The sequence below is a fragment of the Hylobates moloch genome, unplaced genomic scaffold (genome assembly GCF_009828535.3).
Source record: "Hylobates moloch isolate HMO894 unplaced genomic scaffold, HMol_V3 SCAFFOLD_5, whole genome shotgun sequence".
NCBI classification, from domain to species: Eukaryota; Metazoa; Chordata; class Mammalia; order Primates; family Hylobatidae; genus Hylobates; species Hylobates moloch.
This window is the reverse complement of record NW_026652280.1, coordinates 44,682,549-44,692,438: the sequence shown is the minus strand read 5'-3', so window position 1 is coordinate 44,692,438 and position 9,890 is coordinate 44,682,549. Positions and strand designations below refer to the sequence as shown.

Below are 9,890 nucleotides of genomic sequence, written 5' to 3'. Positions count from 1 at the left end.
ACCCTGACTTGGTCACTATCCATTATATACATGTGAAAATCTTTCGGGTACCCCATGCATTTACACAAATAAAAATAGAGTTCAAGTGGAAAATTAAATAAAATTTTAAAAGCTCATGGAAATGGAAATTCCTGGCAAGTAAGGGAAAGGCAGAAATAAGGCTTGCAAATGGGTTAAGAATGTGGGTACGGATTCAGAAGTAATCCACACACGCTTGAAAAATGAATATAAGACACACATAAAATTTCTAAAGAAAATGGCAGAGTGGGAAAAAGGCAAGAAATTAGTCTGACGAAACACTCATATTTGGAGGACAGAGAGAGGAGGAGAAGCAAGGAAGGAAGATACGAGAACTATGATGACAACAGCCATTCATTTTGAGAGCTAAGAATACCATACCTTCATTAATAAATTTATTTAAATTTAAATTTCAAGGTTTTTAATGAGGATAAAAAATGTTCTAAACCTTAACAATCCATGTACTGTCTCAGATATTAAAATAGATTACCCATGTTACAAGCAGCTGGACATTATCTGTAATAGAAAGCAAAATGATTTTTTAATTCAATGTCTCAGAACTAATTAATCATGATTTAAAGGAGAAGCAAAACTTTTTGAACACATATGATCTGTTCCACATTAGAGTCATTTATTTATTCATCAAACTTATCCTATACAACTGGCACATGCTAGGCACTACAGGGCACAGTCCTTGTTCTTGGGCAGGCTACCTCACCCTTGTGCCCATTTCACACATTGCTCCCCCTGCAGCCATGCTGCACTTGGTGCCAGCTTTCCCCCTGCAAGGATGACCTCTACAGTGAATTAGCTAGCATTTTCTGAACCCTAGGTATGTGTGCCAGGCACTACACTAAGTACCTTATATGGACTTTCTCGCTTAATCTTCAAGATAACCCTATGAGGTGGAAATTAGTATCATCCCTATTTTACAGCATGTGAGGCTTAAATGTTGAGAAACTTGCCTAAGATCATATAGCTTGCAAGTGGCGTAGTCAGGACTCAAAATAGGCTGGCTAATGCCAAAGCGGCGATCAACACCTCTCTACTGAAAGTGTGGTCCTCAAACTAGCAGCAATGCCATTAACTGTAGTTTGCTAGAAATGCAGAATCTCAGGCCTAACTCTAGACACGCTCCAATTTGGCTTCAGCAATATCCCCAGGTGATCCCTCTTAAAATTTGAGAAGTGCTGTGCTAAATCACTCCACTACGAAGACTTGGCTTTAATGAACGCTGGGGGAGACATAGACAATCTTTCCCCTGAGTAGCAATGTGTAGGGCACGGGAGGGAAGGTATATAATGTGTTTTCCAAGGGCTAACAGAAGCATTCAGACAAATCCTTGCTGTTTCAAACACTAGAGATCACTGCGATCAGCACCGTCGGGACCACTTCCAAAAGCAGCAGATCTTGAGCTGGGTCTTGAAGCCAGAACATTTTCTCATTTCATTAAAAATAGCTGCTGTTCCAAATGTACAAGCGCCCACATCAGTAAACTTCTGGAGTTCGCTTCTCCAGCCTGCACTCCATTTTCCAAATAGAACCCCAATATCAACAGCATCAACAAGCAGATTTGAAACCCCAATAAAACATGCTATTATTAAATTGTTAATTGTATTAGAATTGCCTAGTTTAATTAGTAATATTCATGACAAAACTAGTTTGCCCCTTATCATCAATCATGCTCCAGGTAGGAGTACAAACACGGTGTAAAAAGCAGATGCACCCCAGTTGGTGTGCAAGCCCCCGTTTGCAGGTAATTAATTCAGAGTGTGGCGGCGCCTTTTCAAGCCCCCTCTGCAAGTCGCGCCGGCCTCCTCCCTCTCGAGTGGGGTCAAACCACTTAGTTTATTTCACCCGCTGGCACTTTCTTCCCTGTCACGAATTCAGCCTGGCTTCCTTTGGCCTGAGACGGCGTCTTCAGGCTGGTCGGCTCGGACCTGCCCAGTGGGACGCCCACCTGCACCCGCACCCGCACCCGCACCCGCGGGAAGGGGCGGCGCTGGCCGGGCTCTCTCGGGTGGACTCGCGGAGCGGCGGCGGCGGTGGCAGACTGCGAGTCACGTGCGACAGAGGAGGCGGAGCGCGGCCGCCGGGTGGGTGGAGAAAACAAAGCCCCCAGCTGTCAGCAGAGGAAGGAGGCGACAGCGCCGGAGCAGGTGAGTCAAGTGCATTTAAAGCGGTACCGCCTGGCGCACCCCGACACCCCCTGCCCTGAAGCAGTCCCTCCCAGGCCAGGGGCTAGCTCTGCCTCCTCCTGCCGCTGAGGTGTGCAGCCCGCGGGGCTCGGAGCAAGCGGAACCGGGGGTCCAGAGTCTAGCAAGAAGTTGTGCAAGGGTCGGCTAGGCGGTCTCCGGGTGTGCACCCCGCCGCTCTCCCGCGGGCCACATCTCTGGTTCGGTGCCCCAGCTCCGTGCACCCCAGGAAAGGGGAGGGAGGGAGTTGGGGCTGCCACGCTGGCAGAAGCGAAGTGGACTGGTTCTGAGGGGTGAGGCTGGGGCTGTCCAGGTTTGGAAGACGGCGTTGGTGAAGGAGGGGGGCTCGCGATTGCGCGACCGCGGCGCACGACCCTCCAGGCTCTAGTTGGGTCGCCGGGACTGAGAGAGCTGGGGGCGCTGGCAGGCGCTGCGCGCTTGGGGGCAGATCAGGAAGTGCAGCGCGCTGGCCCTCGCCCGCTTGGGAGCATCCCCTGGACCCAGGGCACTTCCCCTTCGGCAGCCACCACTCTCCCACTCCGACGCCGGCCACCATCCGCGCTCCCGGGACTCAGGAGCCGGGTGGGTGCAAAAGGAAGCGGGTTGTTATTTTGCACCCAAGCGGCTCTTCTGCAGGGAGCTCCGGGAGCGCAGGGCGAGGGCTACTCAGCGACTTAGCACTCGGCGCAGTGGGAAATTCTTCGGTCTACCCTTAGAAGGGCTGTGCCGAAGCCAGAAATCCCACAAAGAGCCGGGAGAGGGGTGGACGCGGAAAGCCGTACCCTCTGAACCTGGGGCGCTCGATAAAGCTGACTTTCAGACCCTAAAAGGGCTAGTGGGTTTGATCACTCCTCCAGTGACTTCGTCAATCCAGTGCCAAGGGCAGAGCCGTAACCTCGGAGAAGGGGTGCTGCAGCCATTTGATCAGGAGAAGCCTTTGTCTTAACCCCCAAGCCCCTCCCGCTAGTCCTCGCTGGGTCAGTGGCGCTGGAGTAATTAATATTTCTAACATTAGCCGTTCCTTCACCTCCGCATCAGCCAACACTGCTGTCCCCTCCCTGAGTGTCTTCTCTATCACTTGCTCACATCTCCTTTTCCAAAAAAAGAAGAACAAAAGGAAAATAGTGACCCGCTAGGCAGGAAGAGGTCACTAAAAATACTATCGTGCTGTCAATGTAGAATGAAGGGTTAAGCGCTCAAACCCGCGCCCGCGCGCACCGAAACGGAAGAACTTCCTTGATTAGCATAGTATCGACCCTGGGGACGCGCTGCGAGGCGGAGGTTCGGTCCCAGCTGGGGTGAAGTGTGCAGACCGGTCGCGATTGTTGTCAGACGCAGCACCTAATCTGAGGACCTGCGATTTACACCTTTGCTGAATAGGACACTGTGCAATGAAACAGAACAGAGATCAAAAGGTAAACTGAAGAATGGCAACATTTCCCCTGCTTCTTCTGAACGCTAAATTTGGCCAAATTTTTATCAAGCAAAAAGGGGTATGGTTCTTGGTTAGCCAGTGTCCCCTCTGGAAATGAAATGCTTCCTTACTTTGCTTTCGTTCTTTTCTGCCAAACTGATTAAAGACATCAGTTAGGGGTAAGATAAGAGGTCTGAGAGCTCACCGAGTGATTGGTAGATAAGCTTAACTGGTACATTTTCCTTGCGTGGGTAGAGTTATACTTCTTCAAAGCACTGGTTCTCAAATTTTACTGCATAGTGGAATCATCTGGGGAGCTTTGAGAACTCCTGATGTCCTGATCACATCCCAAACTATTTAAATCAGGTTGTTTGGGAGTGAGAAATAGGCATAGCATTTAAAAGCAAAAACAACTCCAGGTAACTTCATTGTGCAGCCAAGTTGGGGAAACTCTATAGCAAAGGAAGAGTTCAGCGACCAGCAGCAGCAGGCATTGCAAGACAAGATGCCACTTTAACTACTTGGGTGGGTGAGAGAAAAGACGCTGAAACTGGAGTGCCGATGACTAACACCCTGGGGCGGGGAACTGTCATCTAGCAGCCTAGCTGGTGGTGACACCTACCACATCATTTTTCCCTTCCCTGGCTAGGGTCTGATTGGAAAGATCGAAGCTTACTTCAATGCCTGGTTTCTGCACTGTCGTTAAGGGGGACGGATAGAAACTTCCATTCCTGTGATGACTCATGTGTAGCAGGCAGTAGGGAAACCCAGCAGAAACATACTCCAGCAGCCTGGTGAGTCAGCAGGCTGCACAGCGATTCCAGTGAATAGGAAGTAATTACAGCGAGTAGTTTGTTGACACGCACAAACTGCACTCCTTTGAAAGCACATTTTAATATCTGATCAGGATCTACTTGCTTGCAGGAGCCACTCCCTTTGTAGCACCCCATTCTGTCTGTTTCATATAATGCTCTCTTCTGTTAGAAGGGGAAACACAAAGCTAAGTAGACATCCTGTAACTTCCTTGGTGGGAAGCATATAAAAAAAAAAAACGTTGGGAAAGTGTAAACTGGTTTGGATTATTTCAGTTATGTGAAGCAGAAAGGATGAATATGTAACACATAAATTTTGCATACAAAAAAAGTCAAATACTACTTGATTATACATCCAGGAGTGAATTAAATGATCTATTTAAATAGAAATGGTTACACTTAACATTTTACATAAAACCTCATGTTGGCTATTAACCAAAGGTTTCTTGCCTTTAAAAAAGTCGTCCCGAAAGGATTACTCCAGGATAACCTGTTATCTCTGGTTCTCTGTATCTTTTAACAGGTTCTCTTAGAGTCATCAAAAAACAAACTTTTTCTTCTTTCAGTTTTAATACCTCTTCACTATTTTTAATGTCACTATCACTCTCTGTACTGTTGTCTAAATGCTTTCTTCCCCATCCTCAATTTCTTTTCTTTTTTTTTTTGAGACAGAGTCTCACTCTGTCGCCCAGGCTGGCATGATTTCGGCTCACTGCAACCTCCGCCTCCGGGTTCAAGCGATTCTCCTGCCTCAGCCTCCTGAGTAGCTGGGATTACAGGCATACATCGTCATGCTCAGCTAATTTTTGTATTTTTATAGAGATGGGGTTTCACCATGTCCGGTCTTGAACTCCTGACCTGAGGTGATCCACCCGCCTCGGCCTCCCAAAGTGCTGGGATTACAGGCGTGAGCCACCTCACCGGCCCTCAATTTCTTTAAGGAGGAACAACAGTGTCTTGCACACAGCAAGCACTGAATATTTTTGGCCGTTGAACTTTATCTGAACCTCTCTTAGAGCATCTATTGTAGCTTGCTTGGTATTCTATTTTCTTATAGGGCCCTTAGTGTCTGTAGTCCCCAAAGCAGGGGCACAGACTCTGTGAATTATTGATACTGCTTGTTCGTACTGAAGAGTATCAAAAGATGGGGAGAACACTGAAAATCAAAGCATCCTGAGTACATTCAGTTTGTTGTTTTCCAAGACAGACATTCCAGATATATGGAAGCCAAAGTCCTGTTACAATTCTTACTTGCTATGATAGCTTATTTGTTCACTTGCATTTTATAACCAACAATTTAGCATTTTGAGCATAACTAATAATTTTTATCATATTTAACCACAGTCTGATGGGCCAAAAAATCACTTCACAAAATTTCACTCTCTACCCATTATTATGAAAAACCACATATGGATTTATTGAGCTAGGAGAAATATTATAGAATAGATTAATAGTTAAATAGCTTTTATTTTCACCTGTGTATTGCCCATTAAAATAGCATAAGTACATTTAAATAGCCACCATATTAAAAGTAAGAAGTTGGATGTATTTTGTGATAAGTACAACCAAAACTGAATGTTAATAAGAATTTCCAAAGGCCAAAATGATATAAATGCATTCATTCTCACTTCTTTGTAGCTTAGAAAAAGAACTTCTGAAATGTCAACCCCTTTTTGGGAGGCATAAGAGATAAAGTAGTTTAGAAAAATAGAATTAACTTTGGGAGGCTGAGGTGGGTGAATCACCTGAGGTCAGGAGTTCAAGACCAGCCTGGCCAAACATGGTGAAATCCTGTCTCTACTAAAAATATGAAAATTAGCCAGGCATGGTGGCACACACCTGTAGTCCCATCTACTCAGGAGGCTGAGGTGAGAAGATCGCTTGAACCTGGGGAGGCAGCAGAAGTTGCAGTGATCCAAGATTGCACCACTGCACTCCAGCTCAGGGGACAGAGAGGGAGATGCCATCTTAAAAAAAAAAAAAAAAAAAAAAAAGACTAATCGGATTACTCCATATTAATCAGAAACTGTTTCTCGGAGTATGATATATACCTAGCTCTGTAATATTTACAAGTAGGCTAAAAGGGGTAGAGTAGAAGAAAGTGTGTCATCTCAATTTTACAAGCTCTAAAGTGTTTGAGAACAGACGAGAACCACCCAGTCCTATTACCTTACATTTATACAGCCCTTTGGTCTTACTAACATATCAGGGCTTAAACATAATTGGGTAAGTGGTATTCCCAGATGCCAAATTACACAAGTGAATCCAACAGGTTAGGTGATTCTGGCAATGCCAAGGCACTGACTCCTGGATTATTGACTCCTTTTCCAGTGTTTATTGCATCATACAGGTTTTGAGGTAGTCTTGCCTGGAGGCTTTGGCTACACAAGACTAGTTTGAATTAACTCCTTCCTCCTTAAAAAGTAGAAACTATTCATATACATCATTCTGTCAGCGACTTTATTCTTTTTTTTTTTTGAGATGGAGTCTCACTCTGTCGCCCAGGCTGAAGTGCAGTGGCGCCATCTGGGCTCACTGCAAGCTCCGCCTCCCGGGTTCACTCCATTCTCCTGCCTCACCCTCCCGAGTAGCCGGGACTACAGGCACCCGCCACCACACCTGGCTCATTTTTTGTATTTTTAGTAGAGACGGGGTTTCACCGTGTTAGCCAGGATGATCTCGATCTCCTGACCTCGTAATCTGCCCACCTCGGCCTCCCAGAGTGCTGGGATTACAGGCGTGAGCCACTGCACCCGGCCAACTTTATTCTTAAATAATTAACCTTTGGAATTAACCAACCCCAAACATGTTGAGCCATCTTTAGCTTTTTATCTAGGTAACCAAAATAATAAGTTCTTCAAATCTTTTTCCAAGTCATAGAAGCATAAACTTCACTAGAGACCCTTAGAGATTAGTTCCACCACCCATAGAAATCTTAAATGCCTGGTGCTTCTTCACTAAGGAGTCCTCCAACTTATGCTTGACCGTCTCCCTCAAAGCACATTCCCATCTCTCCTTGCGGCATTCACCTATTGGAGGCCACAAAGAATAAATCCAACTCTACATAATTCACCTGCAACCATCTTAAACATTGAAAGAGAATTTATACTCTTTAATCTGAGATAAGAAAAAGTCTGGCTTTGGTATTTCAAATCTCTTAATTAAACAAAATTTTTGTTCCAAATTTGCAAGATTTGAGAAGTATCCAAAATTATGTTTCTTAAACCAGAGCTTTATAGAATAGAATTAATTGGTAAATTTGCTTCCAATAAACCTAATCTAGTAATCTATCACTTCTAAAATCACTGACAAACTTCATACAATTACATCAAGCTGTGTTGAGATAAAACTCACGACTCCATCTGTTTCCAGAATCAGCAAACTATGACCCATTGCTTGTTTTGTATGACCTTGAAGCCAAGATTGGTTTTTATATTTTTTTAGTCATGGAAAAATATCCAAAGAAGAAAACACTTGAGGACACTTGAAAATTATATGAAATTCAAATTTCTGTGTCCAAAGTAAAGTTTTATTGGACTGCAGCCATACTTATTTGTTTACATCTTGTCTATGGCTGTGGCAGCATGGAATTGTTGAACCAAAGACTGTATGCCCACAAAACCTAAAATATTTACAGCAAAACTGCAGACCTCTGATTTACCCCAGTTTAACAAACTTCAAATTTTAAATAAAAATTTGTTCACTTAAAGCCTTAGTCTTTTTTGTTTTCGTTTCTTAACCCTTAGAAAATGTTAAGAAAAAAAGTAGTTACCAACCATAGGTCAACTAATCACTAAAAATAAAAGATAGTTTATTTTCATATTCTTCTTGTGTATGTACTTTGCAAAAAGCAGTATATTTCTAAATATATGAATTTTAGTGATATGGTCAACCCTAAAACTTCTGAATCCAGACAAGCCCAAATAGTGCAATACTAACTAGTAATCATTTCCAGAGCTCTAGAAAATGTGAAAACATGTCCTTAAGAGCAATCCCAGTGTGAACACTTGCCTTAACTCTTTAGTCAATGTTTTGCCAACCTATGAGGGCCTTCGTATGCTTGTTTTGGTATATGAAGACATAATTTGGAAATTTACTCAGATTTAGAAACTTTTTATTGACTGTCACTTCAAACACTTCAACATGATGTGGAAACTTGCTGTTTTTGGAAATAGCCCTACTATTTTATTTCTTTTCATTTAATTTCATTTATTTCATTTTGAGACAGAGTCTCTCTCATTCTGTCGCCCAGGCTAGAGTGCAATGGTACGATCTCGGCTCATTGCAACCTCCACCTGCCAGGTTCAAGTGATTCTCATGCCTCAGCCTCCCAAGTAGCTGGGATTACAGGCACATGCCATCATATCGGGCTAATTTTTATATTTTTAGTAGAGATGAGGTTTCGCCATGTTGGCCAGGTTGGTCTCAAACTCCTGACCTCAAGTGATCCACCCGCCTCAGCCCCCTTAAGTGCTGGGATTACAGGCATGAGCCGCAGTGTCTGGCCTGGAAATAGCACTTTTCTAAAACATGCATTTAATGTAAATTGCTTGCTACTTGTAATGGCAAGGATCACTAAATACTAAAAAGATATACACGGTTACTAACACTGCTAAAGCTGACATTATGCTGTGGACGATTTTGTTTAAAATTTCCAAATTCAAAAGTAGACCAGATTATAATGCAGAAATTCAAAATTCATCTTAAATTATTTCCAGTCTGCTCAAAGCTGGAAAGATTACTATTAAGATTCTAGAAAGGATATTTGAAAATAATAACTACATTGATGGGAACTAGTCTCAATTTTTTATTGTAAGTGTTGCTTGTCATAAAACTTCCTTCAGCTAAAAGAACTTCCTCCTTTTGATGAATTGTTAATGCCACAGAGTGGGAGTTTGCTATGAGTTTCACTTAGATAATAGAGCAACTTTAAGAGTTATATATAACTGGTGTTCTCTTCACTCCTTCCAGAATCAGCTGTAATTTATAGACTGAAAAGACAAAGGGGTTCCTTTTTCACCAAATCAAAAAACACATTATAATTAATGTAAGTTTTGAGGTACCTAAGATCAGCTAAATTATTTCTAAAAACAAAGACTTGTAATTGTATTCAATCCCATCCTAACACTATTGATAGTAATGGCATGTTAAGTCACTAACTTCCACGTTAACCCCTAGTGCTTCTGATGGGAGAAAGGAGGAAAGGGATGGCTGGAGATTGATGTATAACTCCCATGCTGACTGGGTAAGGAACCAATCCAAGTGAAATTAACTGCCCTACTTTATCATAATCTACTTTCACATTTTAATAATATCTTATTTAATACATTATATACTATATATTTATATTATTTAATATATAGTTATATATTCTATTATGTAATATAAAATATATAAAAATATAAATATATAAAATATAATATGTAATATATAAAATATATTATATAATAT

At 42.8% G+C, this 9,890-nt stretch overlaps 1 protein-coding gene across 1 annotated transcript in view; it reads left to right on the top strand.

The window, feature by feature from the left end:
* Positions 1 to 2,124: 2,124 nt before the first annotated feature.
* Positions 2,125 to 9,890, top strand: part of MAPRE2 (microtubule associated protein RP/EB family member 2) — a 169,454-nt gene continuing 161,688 nt past the window's right edge. The window contains exon 1 of the mRNA XM_032152522.2: positions 2,125 to 2,177. The gene's annotated coding sequence lies outside the window, so the exon portion shown is untranslated. The remainder of the gene's footprint in view (positions 2,178 to 9,890) is intronic.